Raw genomic sequence first — 12,374 nt, 5'->3', positions numbered from 1 at the left:
ATGGAAGCCTGGTGGGTTGATCCGGACTTTGGAAGGAGGAGGGGGGGGGGTGGGGGGGGAAGCAGCAAGGGGGGGTAGGGAGTTGGGATTTTGTTAATACTGTCAATATGGGGGAAGAGGTACTTGGGTGTTATTAAAAAAGCTAATAAAGAGTTTAAAAACAAATTGAAGGATTTTTGGGCTAATGCAGCTCAAGGCCACACACACTCGCCTGCCAGAAGTTGCAGAAAGGCAGGGTAGGTGTCTTGCCAACTTGGCAATCAAAGCAGATTTCATGCACTCATACTGACCCTTTCTTCCAGACTCAGTTTCAGAATAGAGTCATAACCAGTCTGAAGCACTTCGCCCAATCTCTGGATTCCACAAGCCATTTCAAATGCTTCAATCCATTGAAGGCTATCAGAACCCTCCACATACACACCAACCAAATCTTCCATAAACTTGGTGGCAGTTGACCTGAAACTCAACTGGTTTGGCCGAGATCTGCACTCTAGTTTTCTCTAGCTGGATTCTCAGAAATTCAGTGTTCTTTGTTTTAATTTCAAGATCCCCATCATTTGATTATCACTTGCTGTGCCAACTCCTCTTTTAGTTCAGCTTCCAACTTTTTATATTCAAAGGCCTTAATAAGTCAAGTTCCAAAGTATTCCATGAAAAAACAATTCAATTAAAAAAACAGATTCAATAACCCCAAGGGCAAGGTCCTCGGTTTCATCCCCCACTCCCCTTTCATCAAGAAGCATCACAATCAGTCTGGTAGTCACCCAGTGCAACTATCAGCTCAGACTTCGACTCATCCTCAAAGTCTAACTCCCTGGCTTCACAAGCACCCTGTAGAGCCTCTAAGCTCATCCTAGTCATTTCCAATAGATTCCATTGCTTGTAGTGAAGTTATCCTAGTACACAACTAAACCACAAATTAACAAAGTTACACACATTAACAAAACCATTAGCATCCCACTGCTGCCACCAGTGTAAAGACTGGAGGGGAGTTCTGTACTCCTGCCCTCTATATGACAGGGAAGAAGCACAGAGCACCACAACTAAGATTCTCTAAAATGGTAGAATGGACGAGCAACCAAGGCTTAAGCTCTCAGGAGGTGATGCGCTGGTTCTTAAGTACAGTTTAGTCCCCCAAGTTCCCCACAAACGAATGTCCACACTATGTTATGTGCCAACAGTTCTTTATATAAAAATAAGGTTCAAGATATATACATCAATTAATAACACTTTGTACTTTGTCAAATCTAATACGGCATATATATTCAATGTCTTTGTGGTACCATACATCTATTGACTCCTTTAAAATGCACCAACTGCTGACAGTTCTAATGGCATACAAATCAAACAGCAATGTGTATCAGTATAGGAAGGAAGACAAGTTAGGTTAAACACTGGCAGAAATGTTCTCTTGCTACTAAAACACAGTTCTCGGAGGATTCCCCCCGCCGGGTAACCACAAGCCCAGTCTGTTAGGGAGAATTCTCATTCTATGACTTATTTACCTTACCTATAGAGTCCCCCAGCAGCTTTGCTCGATTTGAAGGTTTTTTTTTATTTCTCCTGCTAAGAGTGTGACTCTTTTGCCCCACTCTTGGGCATATTTGCTATGTGTGTTCTAGGCTATTTTTTGTGTTTAATGTCTATGGGGTTTATCTCACCCCCATAGGAACCATCTTTATCCACATGTGTTACACAGCACCCTCCCTGCAGTGACACAGGGGTGTCGTAGCGACCCCCAAACAGACTGCATACCCTGGGACTGACTACTGTCTCCCAGGGCATGTAAAGTCCCCATTGACTTTAGCAGTCAATCTTTATGAACAAAACCAGTACAACTCATCTTACTATGGAGGTACTGGCAAGGGTTAATAGTTTTTTCCTTGTGTTCATTTTCGAGAGGGTACGGTACGGTCCCTCGCTCAAAAGATTCTGGCTGGTGACAGTGGTTACTACCAAAAATATTCGACCGCGAATATTTCCCTATGGATTTTGCCATTGTTCGAGGCTACCACATTTACTGACAGCCTCCAACATACCGCCTGTATGTTTTTATATTAACTTTAATCCGGTATTTTTTAATTTTTTTATTTAGTGTTGTTTTGATCAGTAAAACCTGACCTTTCAACAAAAAGAAGTAAACATCATTACAAAGTTTAAAAATATAAATTAAACATCCAATTTTAGAATCATTATTACATACATAAGAAAAAAAGAAAATTATACAATTAAGAACAGTATCAATATATTACATATTAATTTGCACAATTAGAACAAGGATCATACTTCAACATAAGATACATATGTACATCACAACTCAACCGTTTAGGCAACAACCGTCTCTGGCAATTTAATTTGTAGGGGGTTTAGAAAATTCACAAGCGCATACCTTATTTGTTTTGAATGGCCTTGGAATACTATTGTCCATAATTCATCATGCATGACTACAGGTTTATTGATCAAATGTTTAAAATAGATTATTCTAGATGGTAAAAGAGTAACGCATTCAACCACTAGAGGTCTCATTGTTTCTACCTGTTGATGACAAAATCGACATGTTTGAGCAGATGTCTTCCATCTAAACAAAATTTCTCTGGTGGGCCAGATATTCAATCTAAAACGCAAGAAGTCAGTACGATGCCTAGGGTGTGGTGATTGACTTAAATAGTTTTCCATATGTCCTTGTACTTTTAAAGCAAAAGGATTCGACCCCAATTTAATTATTTTCATACATGCTTCGCAGGTGTTGATCCAATCTGATTCCCATAGTTTACTTTTCGCTTTGTTGGGATTTTCAATAACTAAGACTTCAGAGACATACGCTCCTGTCAATATTTTTTTAACACTAGTACGCCATTTCTTTGGAAAGTGCTCATCAGCTGATAATAGGTAACTAGATATAATATTAAGTAACCCATTGGTACTCTCGCACTTTCTATAAGAGGCACAATTTCCATTTAAATGCAGCGTAAAGTGATATAAGTCCCAATTCATGTCTAATGATTGAAATAGACTCAGAATTAGGGAGCATAAGTGCTCTTTTCCAAAACTTACTTTCATAATTGGCCCAGTATTTGTATGATAAGCATATCTCAGCTTCAGATCCATATAGGATGGTAGGCACAAATTTTTGCTTGTAATATATAACCATTGGTTTAATGGTAAACTTGCAATACTTTGCCCGGATTAAATCGGAGTTGAGATAATGCATTCTGGAATTTCGATTGTAAGTGATGTTCTTGTGTTATATCCGACAGTTTACTAGAGACACAGATTCCCAAATAGCTATAGGATTTTACAAGACTTCGGTTAATGCCTTGTAGTTGCCAACGACAAGCTATCCGACCTTTATTGCCGCTGAATTGCATTACCCGAGTTTTTTTTTGTATTAATACTAATGCAATTTCATTTAGCATATGTATCTAAAGCACTTAGCATATTACATAGGCCGGTAGGCATCTTGGACATTAACACCATATCATTGGCGTACAAGAGCCACTGAATGGCTACGCCTTGTAATTTGGGTGGATCGACAACCAAACCCTCAATTTATGAGCCAAAATCCAATAGGAAAAAATTAAACAAGGCTGACGCCAATAGGCATCCTTGTTTCAAACCCCTTGTGGTTTGTATGGGATCAGACAGCAGGCCTTCATTATTCAGACGAATTGAAATGGATGTATTTGAGTGTAACTGGATTATCCATTTAAGTATGTTCCACGGGCACCCTAGATCCATCAGTTTCTTGAATAATAATTCCCTTGGAACAAGGTCAAAGGCTGCCTTGAAATCGACAAAGGCCATATATATTGCTTGATTGCGTTGAGTATTCAGGTGAATGATGGTTTTCAGAGTAATTAAATTAATAGTAGTACCTAGTCCGCGGACAAAACCTGTTTGAAAGGAGTCTCGGAGGCATAGTTGATCTAACCAGCGGTTGAATTCACCCAAAATCAAGCGGGCAAACATTTTTCCAGGGCAGTCCAGCAACGCAATAGGTCTATACAATGCTGGATCTGTCCTGTCTCCTTTCTTGAAAATCGGAAGGATAATTGATGTTTGCCAGTTCGTGGGCACCAAACCTGTGAACATAATATGGTTGAACATACAAAAGAGAATGTCTGACCAAATATGTTTGTGCTGTTTTATCATGACATTATATAGCCCATCTGGTCCTCCCGCTCTAGATACACTCAGTTTGGATATGAGAAATAATATATCTTCACGATCAAAATTGACAATATGATTAGCCACACTGCCATCCCATGTTAAACCAAGATCAGGAAAGGGTGAGGTATATATAGCACCATAAAAGTCATTCCAAGATTCGTGAGAGATGGAATTCACCTGTAATAAGTGTTGATTTTTCAACCCAGTATTGTTTAATAGAGCCCATATGCCTGCTGATGATTTGAGGATGATTTGATTCAACTCATGTTGGTATTGTGTGGCACGCCGGTTTTTAATCCAGTTTTTATACGCCCTTTTTAGTTGTTTAATCTGACCTTGATTAGCTCCAGGGATGGCAGGAGGTCTGTTTAACAATTCCTTAATATGCCTTCTTAGGTCACTTTTCTTGCGTTTTACTTCTAAGTCGAAGGCATGTTCATGTAGTTGAGTAAAACCGTTAAAACGAGACCTCTGGGTTGCAAAATCGCTGAATAACGTGTACATAACCACCGCTAAGACATTCAGCATCAGCATATTGTGCCGACAATGCATCTCTAAACTGGTGCAACTTCCACTGGGACCAATGTAATCGATTACCACCATTGTTAATCTGTAAATTAGCCACATTCATATTTAAAGGAAGTTTTTGTTTTAGGCCACTCATATGTCAATTTTAACCAACTATGGTCACTCAAAAAAGTTGGTTTAATGGAAAATATGGATATGTTGTTCAGGCATTTGGCATTTACAAAGATATAATCCAACGTTGCAAAGCGGTTAGAATTGTGCCAAGTGGGTTGGGGGGGGGGGGGTGGTGGAGGGGACATCTCCATTTATTGAACCATTGACCATTAAAAATTTACGGTCAGCCATTAGAGTTAACCAACAACATTCATCAGATAGGGGGCTCCAACATTTGGGAGCTAAAAGATTGCAAGTTCAAATCCCCCATTATGAATGTGTTGGTTATAGTAACATCCAATGTAAGTTGGTCAAGAATCCTCCTGAGTATCAAAGAATTCATTTGAAGACAGATGTTTTTTCCCCCAGTAAATATTTACCAAGGCACAAAAACTTCTGCCAACGAGAAGTTTTACATATTTACTCCGGTAGGTTTTATTTGCCCGAACTTTGATATAAATGCTTTCTAGTGTCTTTCTCTAAAACTCCCAACCCAGGTCGGGGATCCTTTGTTCGTCCTTTTGGTGGGGGGTGGGTGGAGTAGGACCCCTGGACAGGGTTGCCACAGCAACCCATGTCGCACTCTGCCCTGAAAGGCTTGAGGGTCTTGTTGTGATGTGCTTGGTTAGTCTGATGTGGTTTGTCATGTGATTTATGATGTCACCAGAGTGCCTGTGGAATGTTGATGAATGCTGAGTGGGAGAATGATGTGATGAGAGTTCCATGTTGTGTCAGTTGAGCCCTCCCTCCCTGGGTGATGGGTGCCGGTGTTTCTTCTCTCTGTGTCTCTGTCTTAAGTCTAAATCCTGTAACTGTAACTGGATCATAAGAACTGAAGTAAACATATATTAACATAAAGCTGCCTGGACTGAACTTTATAACAATGGCGACGAGGATTTCTTAAAATTCAAGAACCCATAGGCAAAGGAAGCTGATGGAACCAAGGAAACCAAGGAAGAAGCTGAGAATTGAAGTGGCCTGCTGCGGGGGGTGCAGGAAGAATCAGGACCAGAAGATAATAGACGACACCGCCCCCAAAGAACCAAGTAAGCAAACCCATCACCCAGGGCAGGACAAGGGAGGGAGTCCAAAGCCACAGCAGAAAGCCCTTTTGGACTGAGATCAGATAGCACTCCCTTCAGATTAAAGGTTGCTAAGTCCGGGGTTTTAAGTGTTAATATTCGCCTTAAAAGTGAAGAGAGGCTCCCTTATGGTCTGAATTCCTATTAATGGGAAGTGCCCAGAATATACATAAAAAGGAAGCATACCTCAGTGATACTAAGGGAGGTGAAATAGAAGGCTTCCTGGGACCAGACTTGTTGTCTTGAGCATTAAGAGGTGCGGCGTCACTTTAAGGGAGCTGTAATGCCGACGAATATGGTCCAGTAGCCTGCAGGGCGAGTGGGTGCTGCGTCTGTGCGAAATGTGACATTAAAGAAAGAAATAAACAGTGTTGAAGGGCAGCTCATCAGTGGCCGCTGAACGGAGAAATGCCGCGGATTGAAAATGGACATTTGGCCCATCGATTCTGAGGTCATTGGAATTGTGATGAGGCCATGGAAGTGAGCGGTGCAAGCGAAGTGCCCGGGATGGCAGTTGCTTACGGAGCTCTGCAGTGCCCTGCTGTAGAGTAATGACTGGTGACGTCATTCAGGGCGCAGGGGGAGTTGGCGAAGACTTGGAACGAGATGCCAAAGTTCTACGAAACGAAGAAGCAGGCGCAGCCCCGTATGATCAGATGTACGAGTAAAGGACCTAAGGAAACGTCACGCATTCACGTGGGAGTATCCGGAAGGGAATGCTTCGCAACAGAGGAAGGTACAATGGGGAAGCGACGTTGTTTGGTTGCGTGCGATGATCCGGAAGCAGACCATGAAGTGGAAGAATACGGGGAGTAAGTGTTAGAATACCCGGCAGCTGCAGAAAAGATGTATGCAGGCGGATCAGGAAGTAAAGCTAGGAACGTTATGGATACCCGGCAGATGCAGAAGAAACGTATGCAGGCGGTTCCGGAAGCAAAGATAGGAACACTACGGAAGATATGGAAGTTAAATGATTTCGGAAAGGTTTGTGGTATCTCATATTACAGTAAGGAATTGAACGATGCTGCTCCGCCTGTTAAGGGCATTTGATTGCGACAAACGGTGAGAGACGTGCGAGAGGACTCCATCTTTGATGATGACTCTTGCAGAAGCTACATACAGGAAGGTGCATACATGTTTTTTTTTGCTCGAGGTTTGGTGCAATTAAGTGCTATGTCCCGACTGATTGTTTTATGAACTGGTCGAAGGTTTGGCAGGTTATAATTATGCCATCACAAGATGTCGGGGACTGAAATATATAAATTTCAACAGGAGTAAGTTGTAGTTAGTAATGCATTAGTAACGTTATGAGGTTAATGTAGCAAATGCATTTTAAGTGTAATTTGAGATGTGTCAGGTGAGTGACGTCAATCCTGATTAATGAGCCCCATAGGGAATGAGAAGTTTTGCATAAAAGTAATTACCTTGAGGATTTGCAGGAAAAAGGACTACAAGAAAAGGTCTGCATCATATATGATGTAGTTCTTTAAAGGCATGAAGTACGGGTAATGCTAGGGCAAGAATGATAGGTGTGCATTCTGAATGCAATGCAATATGATGATGTGAGGTGAAGTCTGTGTGAATTGACCCATTTAACGTTTTGAGGATTTTCAGGAGTAAGTTGTTACACAACAACATGGACTTTTGGGCATATGTGACAATCAAATCTAGAAGTGAAGGAAAAATGCATATGCTAGTTATAAAATGTTGGTGTTTAAAAAGAAAATGTTAAATGATGATGTAAAAATTGTCATGTTTGTCCATGCACTTTAGGTATGGAAGTGAAGGCATGTCACTAGCATATTATCTAGAATGCGTATGGATGTTTAAAAGAATGAGTGGGAGCAACATTCTTTTAACTAGAAGTTTTAGATACTAGGGAGGTAGCGCCTCCGTTGGTATATACAGTAGGAAGTTTCACTGTTTAAGGAGTTTGGTTAAGTGGTAGCGCCATTTAGAAGTGCACTCCGTCAGTGTTTTAGTTAGCGCTGTGTAAGTCATGAGATTGCTTTTGGTGATGTAACTAAAGTGAGGCAGTGCCTCAGTAAGTCGTACGGGTTAGGAAGACGAATCCTGAGGGTAGCGCCTTGTCAGGAATTTTAAATTGGTGGTTAGTGAGAGTTGCACAATGGTGAAGTAGTCTAGTCTGATATTTTGTTTGGAAGTAGTGCACTCTTTGAAGAAGATGATTCTCATCTTAAAGGACAGTAAGCGGAAGACAGGTGAAGAGAGTTGCTGGTAGGGGACGCCCTCTAGTAAATACTATATAAAGTTGAAGATGCTGTTCTAAGTGGAGAATCTCTGAGTGATTTGTTTATATTTGTGCGTTGTGTGTTGATCCTGGCCATTTTTTTCCTGGTCAGGGTTGATTATGGGACGGATTGTACTGCCATTGAGAAGTGTGTTTGAGAGAACCATATGTTTTTGAGATGGTCTTGGAGTTGACTGGCCAGCATCTCCAAGCTGTTTGAGGAGCTATACACCATGGTATGGTCAGGTTTGCTTGATTGGCTTGGACCGCCTACATATATATACATATATATGTATGTGTGCATATGCTTGTGTATTTCTGAGGCATGCCTGTTGCTGGTTGTGTGTTAGTGAGCTGTAGAATTTTACTGAACCTCTTATCTGTCTATGGTGATTTCGTTGTCATCCTGATGACTAGTATTGCGTCGGGGTGGCAAGTAGGTGCTTCAGGGTGGCAGCCTGAAGGCTCGCTTGTGGCGGGGGCGAGCAGGAGGACCAAAGTTATTTTGTGATGGATAATGGTATTGTGGGTTAGGTATAGCCTTGGATCTGGGCTGGTTTGTGTCTAGTGTGGGAGACTAGAGTCCACTCGTGGCAGGGGTGGATGGGAGGTGATTAGTGCTGTTATTGATGGTGTAAGAATGATAGGCGGAGTTCTGAAATTGCATAGTTGTGGGTTTTTCAAGTGAAACCTCCATTGCTCGTGGGTTGGATGAGATGTGCGTTGCCTTTGTGAAAATGTCTGATAGGAGGGAGATGTGTTGTGAAGCTTTTGTTGCCAGTTTGTTTTGTAAGGGGGAAGATGTGTTGTGATGTGCTTGGTTAGTCTGATGTGGTTTGTCATGTGATTTATGATGTCACCAGAGTGCCTGTGGAATGTTGATGAATGCTGAGTGGGAGAATGATGTGATGAGAGTTCCATGTTGTGTCAGTTGAGCCCTCCCTCCCTGGGTGATGGGTGCCGGTGTTTCTTCTCTCTGTGTCTCTGTCTTAAGTCTAAATCCTGTAACTGTAACTAGATCATAAGAACTGAAGTAAACTTATATATTAACATAAAGCTGCCTGGACTGAACTTTATAACAGGTCTCTCGCCAGGATGACCACTCCACTGTGTGAGTGACAGCTAGGCTGAAGGAATGGGGATCTTCTTACATAAAAGCAGGGTCCTGAGGACTGGAAGAGCAAGACGTCGCCACTGGAACTAAGATGCCGAAGAGGAGAGAAGCCAAAGACATCTGCAACGACTGAACCACCGGTGAAGCCCTGCTGCAGCGTCTCACCACTTTTCTCCAACCAACGAGAGAAGATCTTCATCTGCAAGAGCCTTCTTCCCTTGAGCTGGTGGGGCCAACCAGTTTGCCAATCGCCTTCCTTGGTTGAATCAGCATTACCCTGTACTCTGAGACCGGATAGCCAGGCACGCGGACCGCAATTTAAAGGAGCGCACCTTTTATTTGTTGGGCAGCACCGCGGCTGGTTTCATCCCTGGGCAGTGCAGTAACTCGAACCTTCCTCCATGACGAGAGCCTCTCTTCCTCTGCTGGATCTCCCGAACTGCCAGGAACAACCGCCACCGCAGGAGCCTCTTCTACATTTCAAGGTACATTGTTCAGCCAGGCCGCCCTTTTCGCGTGGTAGTGCTAAAGGTGTTGGGTTGGCCGCCCTTATCCTCCAACATTGTCTTTCACCTTCTGCATCCACCTTTTTGAATCATTTAACAAAGACTTGACTGCAGCTACAAGAACATTTTGCTCCTGGGCCCTTTGCCCTGTACCACAGACTCTGGCACAGGCCTATTGACACTGGCTGAATTTGTTAGAACTGCCTTCTCTAGATTGCGTCTCAACTAGAACGGTGTTGGTGCACCCCTTTCTTATAACCACCTTTTTCTTCCCACTTTTAAAACTTGTGAAGTGCCATTTTGCTCGGTTTTCATTTAAGTATACATGCTAAAGTTGTGCCTTGCCTAAACTTGTTCACAAACTTATGGGAAGTGTTGCTATGGTGTCTAAATATATTCCTGCATAACTTGTGCTTTCCCTCCCTTGTGAGAAATTGCTAGAGTGCCATTTGTGGTTGGTTTTCACTGTGCCGTTTTGCTCAGTTTTCACTCTTGCTCAAACTTGTCTACAATTTAACTAGGAAGTTGTGTATACTTTTCTTGACTAATTTTAACAACTGTGATTAATGTGTTAACTTAGAAGGATGTAAAATAAATATATGTATTCTTTTTAATACAAAGCTTTGGTCAGCGTTTCCTTGTATCATGGTGTTGTAGCCCTATTATGTAAATCTGAATGCTGCTCATCTCCCTCTTGAGATAAGTCTGACTGCTTAGCCACAGCTACCAACTAAATCTTTGTAGTACAGACTGATACCAAAGGGGATTTATTTATTGCTCATACCTGTAGTCTTAATCTTCTGTAGTGCTCCCTAAGGGAACTGCACATGATTCTGCCTAACAGTCCATTAATGTTTCCTGGTCAAAAAAGGTTCCACTACCCCAATGTACCTGAGTTAGCATGGTTCCTACAAGGATGTGAACCCCGGTGTTGAGATTCCTCGATGAAGAGTATGGTGCCGCAAAGAAGCCTCAATGAAGAATGTAGGCCCAGCAGCTGGCATTGAGTGTTGGCGATCAGGATTCAACCACGGCTGGATTTCAGATCTCCACTTGTTGGCATCTTTGTGGATTTGGGAGGAAGGAAACCCACCGGAGGATTCTCCTCGGTCCTCGACGACCTCAACTTTCTCCGGCGGGACAAAGCAGTCTACGTCGATGGCAAGGGAGCCGTTCGGTAAATATATGGGGCAGTAGCCCCCAGGCGCACCACAACAGCCCCCCCCAGCAACAGGGACACAAGTCTGAACCACACAGGCCGGCAGCGTGGCTAAGCAGCCAGGCCCACCTCAAGAGGGGTCAATGCGAGCAGCAGTGGAGCCACACCACAGCAACAAGTGTTCAAACCAGCAGATACTCGAGGTCTCCTGAAAAAACAACCACCAATCTATCCACCTGTCATCCAAACAAGCCTTCCTCAGAAAGAGCAACAGAAAAACAACACCCAAATACACTGCAGAAACACACTTCCAGGCCTCCCAGAATCAGCAAAGACCCACCGGGGTGGCACACAGAAAGCCCCACACCCTCGGGTGACAAACAGCTAGGACACTGTGCAAACGACGCAGTAAAGTTATTCGATAGAAAAACATGGGTCTCAGATCTAAAGTGCTGTTCTAACATTGAACACACTAAATGCTTTACAAAATTGACATGCATCGTTATACTGTTTTGATACAAAGATTCTCCACAAACGTGACCTGTCCAATTTGTTGTCCAATGGAATTTGTAACAAAAAGTGTTGACACTATTTCCATACCAGAGCCATCTTCAGGACATAAGAGGAATCCATTTGTAAATCACATTGACGTGTGTTGACAAATTAGACTAAGAATATCTGCATTGCCAATATCAAAAAAGCCAGAGGAAGGGTGGACAGAGCCTGGCGAAACTGACAAAACCGACATCAGGCCCGTCGAGAGACCAAGAAAACAGAAAACTGCAGCGGGAAGAACCAAGCGAGGGAGCGGAAAAATTGGAAGCTGCTCTGAGGAAAAGGTTGAGGCGGTCAGCAGTATATCGGAAGAAAATGGCATCTGGTGCCAGTTAGTTCGGGATCGCAACATCTGACCCCGACAATGTTGTTTGGAGGGGGCAGAGGACATACAGAGAAGGTACGGTAGAGGTAAAAGGTGGACTGCAGGGGGTAAACGGACCAAAAGCAACATGCCGGAGGGAGACAAACGGTGAGGAGCCGAGCAGGGCGAGAGGACCCAAGACAAAATAGGCGGAAAGACCACAGCAGAGAGCCCCGGCACTGCAGCGGGGGAACAAGCAGAGCCAAGCACCAGAGGGGGAGCGGAAAAGGAGGAGCGGGGGTCCATCTGATACCTCTGAAGCTGGCAGGGAGGAGGAAAGTTAGCGTGGGCGGGAGCAACAGGCTCCAAGCAAGAGGAGAAGAGGCAAAAGGCAATCACCCAGCTGGCCCATACGAGAGTCACAAAGCCACTATGGAAGGGCAGATGGGAGGCGGCAACCGGATGCAGCAGTCAGCAGCCAGCGAGAAGCAATCTGAGGAGTGCAAGGTGACAGGCGGCTGAAGGGAGTGCAGCGAGACGGCGGGGAAGGAC

At 43.4% G+C, this 12,374-nt stretch overlaps 1 protein-coding gene across 2 annotated transcripts in view; it reads right to left on the bottom strand.

Annotated features, from left to right (window-relative positions):
* Window positions 1–12,374, bottom strand: part of LOC138453366 (elongin-A-like) — a 1,511,245-nt gene that overhangs the window by 1,108,725 nt on the left and 390,146 nt on the right. The window lies entirely within an intron of this gene.

This window comes from Ambystoma mexicanum, chromosome 4p (assembly GCF_040938575.1).
Source record: "Ambystoma mexicanum isolate Mex_15411 chromosome 4p, UKY_AmexF1_1, whole genome shotgun sequence".
NCBI classification, from domain to species: domain Eukaryota; kingdom Metazoa; phylum Chordata; class Amphibia; order Caudata; family Ambystomatidae; genus Ambystoma; species Ambystoma mexicanum.
Note: the sequence above shows the minus strand (reverse complement) of the source record. Positions and strands in the feature narration are given on the sequence as shown.